We start from the raw sequence: 14,630 nt of genomic DNA, 5'->3' as shown, positions 1-14,630 counted from the left end.
CACCACGCCTGCCCACGGGGACCCCGCCTCACTCCACCCACCTCTCACCCCTTTGCCCTTCATGCCTCCTACACTACCTAGCCTACACACACCTCCTCACCTCTCCTCTCCCTCCTCCTCCTCCTCCAACAACCAGGACGCACCCACCTTCCCCCATCCTCACCTGCCCTCCACCACCTCCGCACACAGACGCTCTCCTTCCCACTCACCCTCCACACCCTCCAACACCTTCCCCCCACAAACCCTCCGCCCCACACCCCTCACAACCCACCCCACAAACCACCACCACAACACCCAACAACAACCCCCACAGCCACAACAACAAAACACACCCCACTACACACACAGCCCCACTCCACAACAACCCCTCCAGACCTCTCACCCTCCATTCACACCTTGCCCCACACACCCACACTCTTTCCTACACCTCCTCCTCCCCTTCCTCCACTCACACACCCTTCCCAAGCTCTACTCTCCCCTGACCCACGCACACACTCACCTATCAACCTCCCACACGCTTCCCACCTCCTCACCTTGCCACACACACACAACACGCACCCCTACTCAACCAACTCCTCTGCACCACCACCAACACACCCTTCCTCTCCCCTCCACATACAACCTCCCCCTGCAACACCCAACGCACCCACCCCAACACCTAACACACTCTCCCCAGACCTCCCTAAACAAAAACCTGCCACCACCCACCTGCGAGCTGCTGCCTGCGCTTGTCCACTCCATCGGCTGGGCTGTGCTGCCTGATGACACCCCAGCGCTCTTCGCCGCCTGCACAACACAACCACCCATTTCCACACAAAGCCACACACAAAGCCCCTCCAACACACACTGCCTCTTCCCTCCCATCTCCTGCCACACCACAACGCCAACAAACACATTCCCACGCCTGCCCGCAACAAACCCTCTCCTCCTCTCCTCCACTCCACACAACCAAAGGCACACAAGCCTGCACACACTACCTCCTTCCAAGCTCGCTCTTCCAAGACCACCTCCCAGCGCCCCCTCTTTCCTCACCCTCACACACCCTGCACCAGCCACCCTTCCCCGTGTCCTGCCCAACACACAGGCCTCCTCCCACCTCCACCACGCCTGCCCACGGGGACCCCGCCTCACTCCACCCACCTCTCACCCCTTTGCCCTTCATGCCTCCTACACTACCTAGCCTACACACACCTCCTCACCTCGCCTCTCCCTCCTCCTCCTCCTCCAACAACCAGGACGCACCCACCTTCCCGCATCCTCACCTGCCCTCCACCACCTCCGCACACAGACACTCCCCTTCCCACTCACCCTCCACACCCTCCAACACCCTTCCCCCACAAACCCTCCGCCCCACACCCCTCACAACCCACCCCACACACCACCACAACACCCAACAACAACCCCCACAGCCACAACAACAAAACACACCCCACTACACACACAGCCCCACTCCACAACAACCCCTCCAGACCTCTCACCCTCCATTCACACCTTGCCCCACACACCCACACTCTTTCCTACACCTCCTCCTCCCCTTCCTCCACTCACACACCCTTCCCAAGCTCTACTCTCCCCTGACCCACGCACACACTCACCTATCAACCTCCCACCCGCTTCCCACCTCCTCACCTTGCCACACACACACAACACGCACCCCTACTCAACCACCTCCTCTGCACCACCACCAACACACCCTTCCTCTCCCCTCCACATACAACCTCCCCCTGCAACACCCAACGCACCCACCACAACACCTAACACACTCTCCCCAGACCTCCCTAAACAAAAACCTGCCACCACCCACCTGCGAGCTGCTGCCTGCGCTTGTCCACTCCATCGGCTGGGCTGTGCTGCCTGACGACACCCCAGCGCTCTTCGCCGCCTGCACAACACAACCACCCATTTCCACACAAAGCCACACACAAAGCCCCTCCAACACACACTGCCTCTTCCCTCCCATCTCCTGCCACACCACAACGCCAACAAACACATTCCCACGCCTGCCCGCAACAAACCCTCTCCTCCTCTCCACACAACCAAAGGCACACAAGCCTGCACACACTACCTCCTTCCAAGCTCACTCTTCCAAGACCACCTCCCAGCGCCCCCTCTTTCCTCACCCTCACACACCCTGCACCAGCCACCCTTCCCCGTGTCCTGCCCAACACACAGGCCTCCTCCCACCTCCACCACGCCTGCCCACGGGGACCCCGCCTCACTCCACCCACCTCTCACCCCTTTGCCCTTCATGCCTCCTACACTACCTAGCCTACACACACCTCCTCACCTCTCCTCTCCCTCCTCCTCCTCCTCCAACAACCAGGACGCACCCACCTTCCCCCATCCTCACCTGCCCTCCACCACCTCCGCACACAGACACTCCCCTTCCCACTCACCCTCCACACCCTCCAACACCTTCCCCCCACAAACCCTCCGCCCCACACCCCTCACAACCCACCCCACACACCACCACAACACCCAACAACAACCCCCACAGCCACAACAACAAAACACACCCCACTACACACACAGCCCCACTCCACAACAACCCCTCCAGACCTCTCACCCTCCATTCACACCTTGCCCCACACACCCACACTCTTTCCTACACCTCCTCCTCCATTTCCTCCACTCACACACCCTTCCCAAGCTCTGCTCTCCCCTGACCCACGCACACACTCACCTATCAACCTCCCACACGCTTCCCACCTCCTCACCTTGCCACACACACACAACACGCACCCCTACTCAACCAACTCCTCTGCACCACCACCAACACACCCTTCCTCTCCCCTCCACATACAACCTCCCCCTGCAACACCCAACGCACCCACCCCAACACCTAACACACTCTCCCCAGACCTCCCTAAACAAAAACCTGCCACCACCCACCTGCGAGCTGCTGCCTGCGCTTGTCCACTCCATCGGCTGGGCTGTGCTGCCTGATGACACCCCAGCGCTCTTCGCCGCCTGCACAACACAACCACCCATTTCCACACAAAGCCACACACAAAGCCCCTCCAACACACACTGCCTCTTCCCTCCCATCTCCTGCCACACCACAACGCCAACAAACACATTCCCACGCCTGCCCGCAACAAACCCTCTCCTCCTCTCCTCCACTCCACACAACCAAAGGCACACAAGCCTGCACACACTACCTCCTTCCAAGCTCGCTCTTCCAAGACCACCTCCCAGCGCCCCCTCTTTCCTCACCCTCACACACCCTGCACCAGCCACCCTTCCCCGTGTCCTGCCCAACACACAGGCCTCCTCCCACCTCCACCACGCCTGCCCACGGGGACCCCGCCTCACTCCACCCACCTCTCACCCCTTTGCCCTTCATGCCTCCTACACTACCTAGCCTACACACACCTCCTCACCTCGCCTCTCCCTCCTCCTCCTCCTCCAACAACCAGGACGCACCCACCTTCCCGCATCCTCACCTGCCCTCCACCACCTCCGCACACAGACACTCCCCTTCCCACTCACCCTCCACACCCTCCAACACCCTTCCCCCACAAACCCTCCGCCCCACACCCCTCACAACCCACCCCACACACCACCACAACACCCAACAACAACCCCCACAGCCACAACAACAAAACACACCCCACTACACACACAGCCCCACTCCACAACAACCCCTCCAGACCTCTCACCCTCCATTCACACCTTGCCCCACACACCCACACTCTTTCCTACACCTCCTCCTCCCCTTCCTCCACTCACACACCCTTCCCAAGCTCTACTCTCCCCTGACCCACGCACACACTCACCTATCAACCTCCCACCCGCTTCCCACCTCCTCACCTTGCCACACACACACAACACGCACCCCTACTCAACCACCTCCTCTGCACCACCACCAACACACCCTTCCTCTCCCCTCCACATACAACCTCCCCCTGCAACACCCAACGCACCCACCACAACACCTAACACACTCTCCCCAGACCTCCCTAAACAAAAACCTGCCACCACCCACCTGCGAGCTGCTGCCTGCGCTTGTCCACTCCATCGGCTGGGCTGTGCTGCCTGACGACACCCCAGCGCTCTTCGCCGCCTGCACAACACAACCACCCATTTCCACACAAAGCCACACACAAAGCCCCTCCAACACACACTGCCTCTTCCCTCCCATCTCCTGCCACACCACAACGCCAACAAACACATTCCCACGCCTGCCCGCAACAAACCCTCTCCTCCTCTCCACACAACCAAAGGCACACAAGCCTGCACACACTACCTCCTTCCAAGCTCACTCTTCCAAGACCACCTCCCAGCGCCCCCTCTTTCCTCACCCTCACACACCCTGCACCAGCCACCCTTCCCCGTGTCCTGCCCAACACACAGGCCTCCTCCCACCTCCACCACGCCTGCCCACGGGGACCCCGCCTCACTCCACCCACCTCTCACCCCTTTGCCCTTCATGCCTCCTACACTACCTAGCCTACACACACCTCCTCACCTCTCCTCTCCCTCCTCCTCCTCCTCCAACAACCAGGACGCACCCACCTTCCCCCATCCTCACCTGCCCTCCACCACCTCCGCACACAGACGCTCTCCTTCCCACTCACCCTCCACACCCTCCAACACCTTCCCCCCACAAACCCTCCGCCCCACACCCCTCACAACCCACCCCACACACCACCACAACACCCAACAACAACCCCCACAGCCACAACAACAAAACACACCCCACTACACACACAGCCCCACTCCACAACAACCCCTCCAGACCTCTCACCCTCCATTCACACCTTGCCCCACACACCCACACTCTTTCCTACACCTCCTCCTCCCCTTCCTCCACTCACACACCCTTCCCAAGCTCTACTCTCCCCTGACCCACGCACACACTCACCTATCAACCTCCCACCCGCTTCCCACCTCCTCACCTTGCCACACACACACAACACGCACCCCTACTCAAACAAATCCTCTGCACCACCACCAACACACCCTTCCTCTCCCCTCCACATACAACCTCCCCCTGCAACACCCAACGCACCCACCACAACACCTAACACACTCTCCCCAGACCTCCCTAAACAAAAACCTGCCACCACCCACCTGCGAACTGCTGCCTGCGCTTGTCCACTCCATCGGCTGGGCTGTGCTGCCTGACGACACCCCAGCGCTCTTCGCCGCCTGCACAACACAACCACCCATTTCCACACAAAGCCACACACAAAGCCCCTCCAACACACACTGCCTCTTCCCTCCCATCTCCTGCCACACCACAACGCCAACAAACACATTCCCACGCCTGCCCGCAACAAACCCTCTCCTCCTCTCCTCCACTCCACACAACCAAAGGCACACAAGCCTGCACACACTACCTCCTTCCAAGCTCGCTCTTCCAAGACCACCTCCCAGCGCCCCCTCTTTCCTCACCCTCACACACCCTGCACCAGCCACCCTTCCCCGTGTCCTGCCCAACACACAGGCCTCCTCCCACCTCCACCACGCCTGCCCACGGGGACCCCACCTCACTCCACCCACCTCTCACCCCTTTGCCCTTCATGCCTCCTACACTACCTAGCCTACACACACCTCCTCACCTCTCCTCTCCCTCCTCCTCCTCCTCCAACAACCAGGACGCACCCACCTTCCCCCATCCTCACCTGCCCTCCACCACCTCCGCACACAGACGCTCTCCTTCCCACTCACCCTCCACACCCTCCAACACCTTCCCCCCACAAACCCTCCGCCCCACACCCCTCACAACCCACCCCACACACCACCACAACACCCAACAACAACCCCCACAGCCACAACAACAAAACACACCCCACTACACACACAGCCCCACTCCACAACAACCCCTCCAGACCTCTCACCCTCCATTCACACCTTGCCCCACACACCCACACTCTTTCCTACACCTCCTCCTCCCCTTCCTCCACTCACACACCCTTCCCAAGCTCTACTCTCCCCTGACCCACGCACACACTCACCTATCAACCTCCCACCCGCTTCCCACCTCCTCACCTTGCCACACACACACAACACGCACCCCTACTCAAACACCTCCTCTGCACCACCACCAACACACCCTTCCTCTCCCCTCCACATACAACCTCCCCCTGCAACACCCAACGCACCCACCACAACACCTAACACACTCTCCCCAGACCTCCCTAAACCAAACCTTGCCACCACCCACCTGCGAGCTGCTGCCTGCGCTTGTCCACTCCATGGGCTGGGCTGTGCTGCCTGATGACACCCCAGTGCTCTTCGCCGCCTGCACAACACAACCACCCATTTCCACACAAAGCCACACACAAAGCCCCTCCAACACACACTGCCTCTTCCCTCCCATCTCCTGCCACACCACAACGCCAACAAACATTCCCACTCTGATCCCGTCATGGACTCATCAACTCTCATCCCATTTTCTTTTACTTCCCACAGATAAGGATGGACACATGACACATAGTCCACCTTTCTCTTCCAAAGTTCACTCCTCCTCAGGACTACACACTTTTATCACATCCCTCTAGATACATCACCTCTCTGCCACCATCCCTTCTCTCTCCTTTGCAATCTACTCCAGCAGGTTGCAAGTCAGAAATTTTAGTAGCCACAGCCCACATCCCTCCTTTTCCCCACAAGCTCATTTTTAGTGCATAGCTGCAAGCTTCAATAGCCCAACAGAAAAGCAGTTATTGATTCTCACTTCTCGCAATGCCACTAGCTATTTCTCGTAGACACCAGCATTTCATCTAGCCCACAGCTTGCCCTCACACAGTGTAATGGCGTCCTCTGAAATACCTGCTCTTGGAATTGGTCTTTATGGGGAAATCTCCTCTGCAGAGTTGGCCATGAAGGACAATGGAGAGAAGAGAGAGGTCACCAAGTTCCTCTCCCCACATGGTCACTTATGACCTGTGTCCTCAGGCAGTCCTTCCCCCTTCCCTCACTCCCCTCTTCCTTTGGCTGCATTGCAGTAACTTGTGTACTAGGAGCCTGAGCCCCTTCCCCAAAGCTCAGCCCAAGCTCTCTTGAAGGCCTGAGCCTAGCTGGTCTTACATGCTGCCCTGCTCTCCTCACCTTGACTAACTCGCCAGGACTCCCAGGACAGCCTTTCCCTGCTCTAGACTCTCTCCTTGCTTTGGTAGGGAACCAGACAGGGGGTTTACTGGGCCCCTTCATCTTTTCCTCTTGAGCGTAAGAAACAGGCTGCTTGTTCTGCTCATGCTCAGTTTTGCAGCCTGCACACTCCTGGCTCTGGGGGGTTCCTCCTAGGCAGTCCTCTCTAGGGTTTTACTAATTGACTCTTCTTTACAGCGCTCCCTGTCTTGAAATGAGCTAGGTACAGCCAAGCTCTGGTTGCTTCCCACTCTGCTAGTCTCATGTTAAGCCCAGCTGCGCTCACCACCCCAGAGTGACTCTCCCCACTACCTCTCCAACTAGAGCCTGTGCAACCATCCAGACCAAGGCCACCACTGTATTTTCTCACTGCTTCCCCGACCACCTGGTGGAGGAAGTAGCCCTTTACAAGCAGGACACACACCACCTCTGAAGGCATCGGCTCCTGACAGGGCCTCTCGCCTACTAGCCAAGCATCACAGGACGTCAGTGCTGCCTCCGGGCCTCCTCCCCTCCGGCCTGCACAAGCCCTTTGCATTAGGCGGCCCACCTGGGACCTCAGCCAGCCCTGCCAGGCCCTGGTCAGGCTCTCCCCCTCCTCCTCAGCCCAGGACGAAGGCCAGCGCACAAAAGCCTGCCGCCTGCCCTGTCTGCTGGCAAAGGGCAGAGAGGCACGCCTGCCTCTGCTTCACCCAGCACCTACAACTGCGTCACCACTGAGCAATGCGCCCATACGCCCCTGTGGCTCTCCCTTCACCTGCAGGTCAGGCATGGCTAGCAGCCCACAGGCTTTGTCTCCCTTGGCCAGGGCAGTTGCAAGCAGTTCAGGATCTAATGACAAGGTCTTTTTCCTCTGCATCTCCAAGAGCCCCTGCCCTAAGTACCTTCTCCCAAAACTCCCCCACACCAGCTGACCATCTGCAGTGCAGCCTCTCTCCAACACCCCCAGAACATCAGGCAACGGTTCACCTTCAGGATTTTAACCCACAAAAGACTCCAGGCTCTCACCCACACATTCCCCTCCAGGCTGCAGGCTCCCCGGGGGCCGGGACCAGCTCCCCAGCAGCCACAGCCCCTCCCTAGTCCCATCCCCCACGGTCCAGTGCAGACTGCCCAGGCCAGGCCAGCTCCTCCTTCGCCTCCACCACATCCACCCTGGGAGCTGCTCCCCAAGGCCGTGGGGAAAGTGGAAAGGTTCACAGGGAAACGAGCAGCCCAACCTCAGCTCTCCCCACCTCACCTCCATCATCCCCTGCCCCAACAGCCCCCTCTTGCAGGCCTGCCTCCCCTCCCACCCACCCTGCAGGCCTCCCCCACACCAGCCCCAGGCCTACCTGCCCGAGCTGGCCGGCCCTGCTGCGCACCCGGCCCCTTCTCCCCTGGCCAACGCCGGGGAGGCGATGGGCCTCCGCCTTCCCTCCTCCACGCCTGGGCATCCTGAGCAGCGCACACCGATAGCCACCGACCGTGGGGAGAACCGCTCTGGCACAGAGATCCAACGGCCGGAGCCCCGGGTGCATCTGTGTTCCCATGGCGATAACGGTCCCTCGGGATGGAAGCGGAAGGGGGAGCAGAAGGGGGCCGCCCCGGGGGCTGGGGGAGATGGCCCTGCTGGACTCACCCCAGCACTGCCCGCCCCGCCTGCAGGCACCAACCCTGGCGGCAGCCAGCACTTGCTGGGAGGGCGTTCACATCTCCCCCTTGTTTCCCCGCTGCTCTCCCAAACATGTTTTCTTTTGGGTGCAGCAGTTTGGCCCTGAGATTTGCAGGAGGACAGGGGTGCCCCCAGTGCTGCCCTCATGCTCAGACAGCAGGAGGCTGGGCTACAACGGGGCCCATCTTTCCCTTTCCCCACCAAAGCCCCCGGGCTGGGACCTCACCTGGGCACGTGTTGGCGCTCCCCAACCAGCCTGGGTTACTGATACTGTGCACTGGAGCCAGAGCTTTAGGGGCACCGTGCAAGGCAGCTGGACGCTTGGTGCTGCCCGTGCAGGCAGGCCCCTCTGCGCTGCTCCCACGGGGCCTCCTGGGCAGCAGCTCTGCGCTCAAGCCCAGAGGCGGCAAAACAAGGCAGAGCCCCAGCGCTGAGCCTGGCCACAGCTGGTCTCTGCTGGCCCCTCTCCTCAGCCCTGGCCCTCGGCTGTGCAGCAGCACAGTGCTGCCCCTCAGGCTCCTGCAGGGGCTGGGGACCCCCTGCCGCGGGCCAGGCCCCGGCTGCTGGAGCCAGCCCGCGGCCAGAGCTGGTCGGTGCCTCCCGGCCGGCAGGCAGGGCCCTGGGCCAGCACGGCCACAGCCAAGGCCCGGCCCTGCCGGCCGCAGCGGGAGGGCTGCCGAGCCCCGGGACGGCCACGGGGCCGGGGCAGAGGGCGCGAGAGGACGCTGCCCTGCCCTGGGCGCAGCAGGACGCTGCCGCCGGCTCCGGCACCCCGGCCATCCCCAGGGCCCCCAGGCCGGCGCCAGGGCCGGCGCCAGCACAGGCCCCGGGGCTGCTCCCCGGCACCCGGCCCGGCCCCCGGGCGCAGGGCACCCAGGAGCCCCGGCCCCTGCGGCAGAGCCCAGCCCCTGCCGGCAGCCGCCCGGCCCCGCGGCCCCGCACTGCCCGGGCACTAGGGGCCCCCGGGCTGCCCCCAGGCCCCGCCACGACCCGCCCTCCCGCCACAACATGGTGCCCCAGCGGGGAACTGCCCAGGCCTCACATGGCCCAAGGGTTGCCACAGCAACGCCCCAGTGCTGCCCTCCTGGTGGCTGAGGAGAGCAGGAGGGCGGGGCTGGGTGTGATGGATGGCTCTGCCAGCCAATCCGAGTCCAGCACGGGGGAGGGGAGGGAGCGGTGGGGCCTGGTGTGGGGGAGAGAAGAGGGAGGAGAGAGAGGGAGCGAGGGGGGCGAGAGGGGAAAAGGGTGCAAGAGAGAAGGGGAAGAGGTGAGGGAGAGCAGCAGGAGAGAGGGAGCGGGAGGGAGAGCGGGTGCGAGCGGGTCGGGGGGGCGGCGGGTGCGTGGAAATGCCGGCGGGTGCCCTGGCGCTGGGGCGGGGGCAGCGGGGCTGGCGGCGGGGCTGCTTTGGCCCAGGAGCTGCCGACGGGGCTGGTGGGGCTGTGACCACGGGACAGAGCGGCCTGGGCCAGAGGGGAGCTGGCCGCCAGTGCGACGGGCCACCCTGCCCCGGCCCCGTCCGCCGGGGCGGCTCACTGGGGTGTTGGGTGCAAGAAACTTTGCCCCTGTGGCAGCTCTGAGACCCATTGGAAAGCGTTTCCCTGAGCTGCTGCTGCCCCCGCAGCCCCCAGGTGCTGCCCAGAGCTGCGTTTGGGAGCTCCTGGGCAAAGGCTGACCAGGTGGCTGGTGTGCTCGCGAGGTGCCCTTCCCCATGTTCTCTTTTGTTTGGAAAATTGCATTTTGGCATGGCTCTGAGAGAGGCTGTCCCCATACGTCACGCCGTGCCCCAGCCATTGTTCTTGCTCCATGCCTCTTGCTTTGCCCTGAGAGCTGGGACCCTGGAAGCAGCCTGCAGGGTGTTTCCAGAACAGCTCTGTAGGTGTAAGCAGTTTTGGTTTTGGTGGGACAGGGGGCCCTGCTGCCTTCAGTTTCATGATCACTGCTCCCACGCAGTCACAGAATCACTGAATCACAGAACTGTGGAGGTTGGAGGGGACCTCTGGAGATCATCTAGTCCAACCCCCCTGCTCAAGCAAGGCCATCTCGAGCCCGTTGCCCAGGATTGTGTCCAGATGGCTTTTGAGTATCTCCAGGGAAGGAGACTGCACAGCCTCTCTGGGCAACCTGTGCCAGTGCTCCGTCACCCTCCCAGTCCAGAAGTTTTTCCTCTTGTGCACATGGAACTGCCTGTGGTTCAGTTTGTGCCTGTTGCCTCTTGTCCTGTCGCTGGGCACCACGGTGAAGAGTCTGGCCCCATCCCCTCGACACCCTCCCTTCAGAGACTTGTACACATTGATGAGATCCCTTCTCAGTCTTCTCTTCTCCAGGCTCCACAGGCCCAGCTCTCTCAGCCTTTCTTCAGAGGACAGATGCTCCGGGTGGCCCCTCATCATCTTTGTGGCCCTCCGCTGGACTCTCTCCAGTAGCGCCATGTCTCTCTTGTCCTGGGGAGCCCAGAATTGGACACAGAGCTCCAGGTGAGGCCTCCCCAGGGCTGAGGAGAGGGGGAGCAGCTTGGTCATGGTGAACCCTGTTACCAAGAGGCAAGGACACCATGTGTGCACTTCAGACTAGAGACATGCTGGCATAGATAGCAGGGGGCAGTGCAATGGTGAAATGGGGTTCCCACCCACAGAGCAAACCCTGCAGAGCCCAGGGCCAGCAGGAACCAGAGGTGGGCTGTGCAGGAATGGCAGGAGAGGGCTTTGCTGAGCAAATGACCTCTGCAGCACCTTGGTGCCTGTGACAGACTTGAAGTGGTCTCTGGGAAGGCCAAGGTGTGCCTGAGGAAGTCCCTGGGCCTGGACAGCCTGCAAGCCAGCTGCCCTGTGGATGTCCCTGATGATATCAGGGATGCCCTGCACAGTCCCTGATGATATCATCTGGGGCTGAGAAGAGGTTCAGGGGAAGGAAAGCTGGAAGATTTATTTACGAGTGCAGGGACATGAGTGGAGAGCTTGGTGTGCTGTGCTTCGCATTGATGAAGCACACTTGGCTGTAGATGGGGTGGACTTGGCCTAAAGGCAGAGGTGGGATTAAGTTGTTTGGGCCCAGGTAGGAAATCTGAGATGCCCTGGGCACTTCCCCAGCAGCCACTCCAAAAGGGCATGGTTTTTCTGTAGGTCCCACGCTGTATCTGCTCGAAACGTGTGGTTGTGCTGGACACCCTAGACATTCAACATGGCCCCTTCCAGCCTCTTTTTAGGTCTTAAGGCAAGAGTCTGCACTGAATTCCATTAGCTGTTTGCACTGTAGGGATCTGCATGTGCCTCAGCTTCATAGTAAGTGGCGAGAGCTCTCGTAGTAGTAGGCATTGAGGGTCATTTCAGATGAGCACCTGGCCCCCACTTGATGCTCTAGAAGGATGTGGTCTCACAGTTGCTCCATCAGAGCAAGCAGGCACTGGCACATGCCTTGGACCACCTCTGTCTCTTCTCACGTCACTAGGTGCTTGTGTGCGGGTGACTGAGACCCACTGCAGGTCCTGCCATGCAGCTTTGTCCATGACCCTGAGGTGCCCAAGTCCCTCTCTCTAACTTCTGGGGCTCTGGGCAATGCAGTGTCAGGGCTTGGAATGAGCCAAGCTGGGCTGCAAGCTGCTCTCCAGAAGGCCACAGGTCTCCCATTGCATCTCTGCATCATCTAGGAACGTCATGGAGAAGCCACCTAGGTATTAAGGCCATGAAAATGCTGCTGGGCAGCAGGTTGTGGGCAGCTGAAATGAGCCCGATGTCTTCCTGGCTAGAAGGGGAACGTTGAGACCCACCTCAGATGCTCGGAGAAAGGCTGGTGAGTGTGTTGATCTGCACTTTGGAAGGGGATTCCTCTGCTCTCAGCAGTGTCATTCCTCTTTAGGGCAACTTGGGTGCAATTGTCCTCCACCTCAGAGGTGTGAGCACAGGGCAGCTGGGAACAAGACAGATGGACAGGCCAGCTCTCCTCACCCTGCACTAAAGCCAGAGTGAATCCTTTTGCCTCTCAGGAGTCCCAGCTGTTCGCTCTGAGTGCAGGAGCAATGCTGAGGATGTCTATCTCCTCCTGGCAAACTCAGCTGGCACAAACTGGAGCTCAAGCCTTGCAGCTCAATGGCAGTCCTTCCGAGATGCGTGTGTTATAAAGGACCCCGGGCATTCACCACTGAGTCAGAGTCAGACTCTCATACGATCGTTTGTTTCAGCTCGAGCTGGGTGCCTCCAAAGAGGGACCCAGAACAAAGACATTCTGGGCTAATTATACTCCTTCCAGTCTTATTTCCCTGCCTGCCAGTGACAGTCTCTTCCAGTCTTCTTTCCTGAGTTGCTGGTCTCTTTCCTTGTGAATGGTTCGTGTCTACATCCCAGGACGGTTGCTGTGTTCCTGCTTCACAGTGCCGTATCTTATCTGGAGGTTAACCGTGACCTCTGTCCATTGTGTGCTGTATGTTGGAGGGCTGATTCTGGCTGGTTCTGCAGTTGTTGTGCCAACAGTAGCCCACAGGTTTGGTTAAAGTTCAAGCTTAGGCCTGCAGGCTTCGCTACTCCAAGCACTGAGGCTAACTTTAATCAAGGTTATGCCAAGGGAAAGAACAGGAGTTTTCTTACAAATCCCCCATTTGTTTTTCTGGCTGTTTCTTAGTAATGTATCCCTTTTTCAAGACGAGCAGCCAGCCTCCATAATTGTATCTTGTTATGGAAACAGTGTGACCCTAGGTTTCTGAGGAGCAGAGTCTCATGCAGGGAGAACAGGAAAAATAATGATTTATTTAAATGACTGTACAGCATAGTAACAGCTTGAGCTGGCTGCCTCTGGAGAAGGACGCCGAACAAAGAAATTCTGGGGTAATTAGACCCCTTACAGTTTTATTTTCCCACCTGCCAGTGAAGGTCTCCTCCAATCTTCTTTACTGAGATGGTGGTCTCTCCCCTTCTCATTGGTGTCTCTCTCCTTCTGACAGCTCCTGGCCTACAGCCCAGGCTGGATGCCATGTCCTTGTTTCTCCCAGGCCCTTATCTTCTCCAAGGTCAACCCCAACCCACGTGCATCCCATCTTGTCTCCTGCAGTCTACTTTGTAGCCTCATTAGCTAGTTTTGTATCTTTGTCAGCTGTTTTTAACAGGTTTTGCAGTTACAACATTGGCAATGTCACATCCTTAGCAATGTTTCTGGAGTTCCTGGACAGTTCAGCCTTGAGGCCTGCAGGCTTCATCCTCAGGAGAGTTCAAATGGCTGTCCTGAGCGACATCTATTTATACTACGTCCATGATTTGTACCATTAGCCAAATCAGGTGTCATCTAGCCACGGTGTGTCATATTGGAAGTCACGTACCTTTTAAATTTCAGGAGGAAGTTTCTCCTTTGCTCCCCAGCGAGGACTTCTCACCCGGGCTTTTTGCTAGTGACTTTACCACTAGTCGTTTGTACGTGCCGAGGTCATAGTCGATCACTTGGGAAAGCGGAGGGCGAAGGTCCTGCCACCTTCCCCCCCACCTCCCCCCCAACTAGAGTCAAACCATCCACCTCACAAAGTGGCCGTACAGCTGCCTCTTGCCTTCGTGGTATAAATAGACCTCAGTGTCTACTGATCAGCATATATTAATTCAGTATGTAACAGCAGGGCTTGTGTCTTTCGCAATAACTACCACACACAGAGGTGTAAGAGGATTATGAGCAGTAAAGAGAACAATGTTGATGCTAGCAATATCACTACCGGGTGAAGCATAAGGTTAAAAATTCCTGTTGCTGTTAGTGACCATTCAGAAAGAGTTCCTCACTAATGATGTTCTTTTGATTTTTCTTTTGTACTGGTTTAGTGTAGAATTGGACTGCAGCTGCTGTTGAGATGTAATAGGAGCTGAGTAATTCCAGTTGCATCCCAGGATCCCAGGAAAGTTACGGATACAAA

This window comes from Struthio camelus, chromosome 28 (genome assembly GCF_040807025.1).
Source record: "Struthio camelus isolate bStrCam1 chromosome 28, bStrCam1.hap1, whole genome shotgun sequence".
Lineage (NCBI taxonomy): Eukaryota > Metazoa > Chordata > Aves > Struthioniformes > Struthionidae > Struthio > Struthio camelus.
This window is presented reverse-complemented; position numbering follows the sequence as displayed.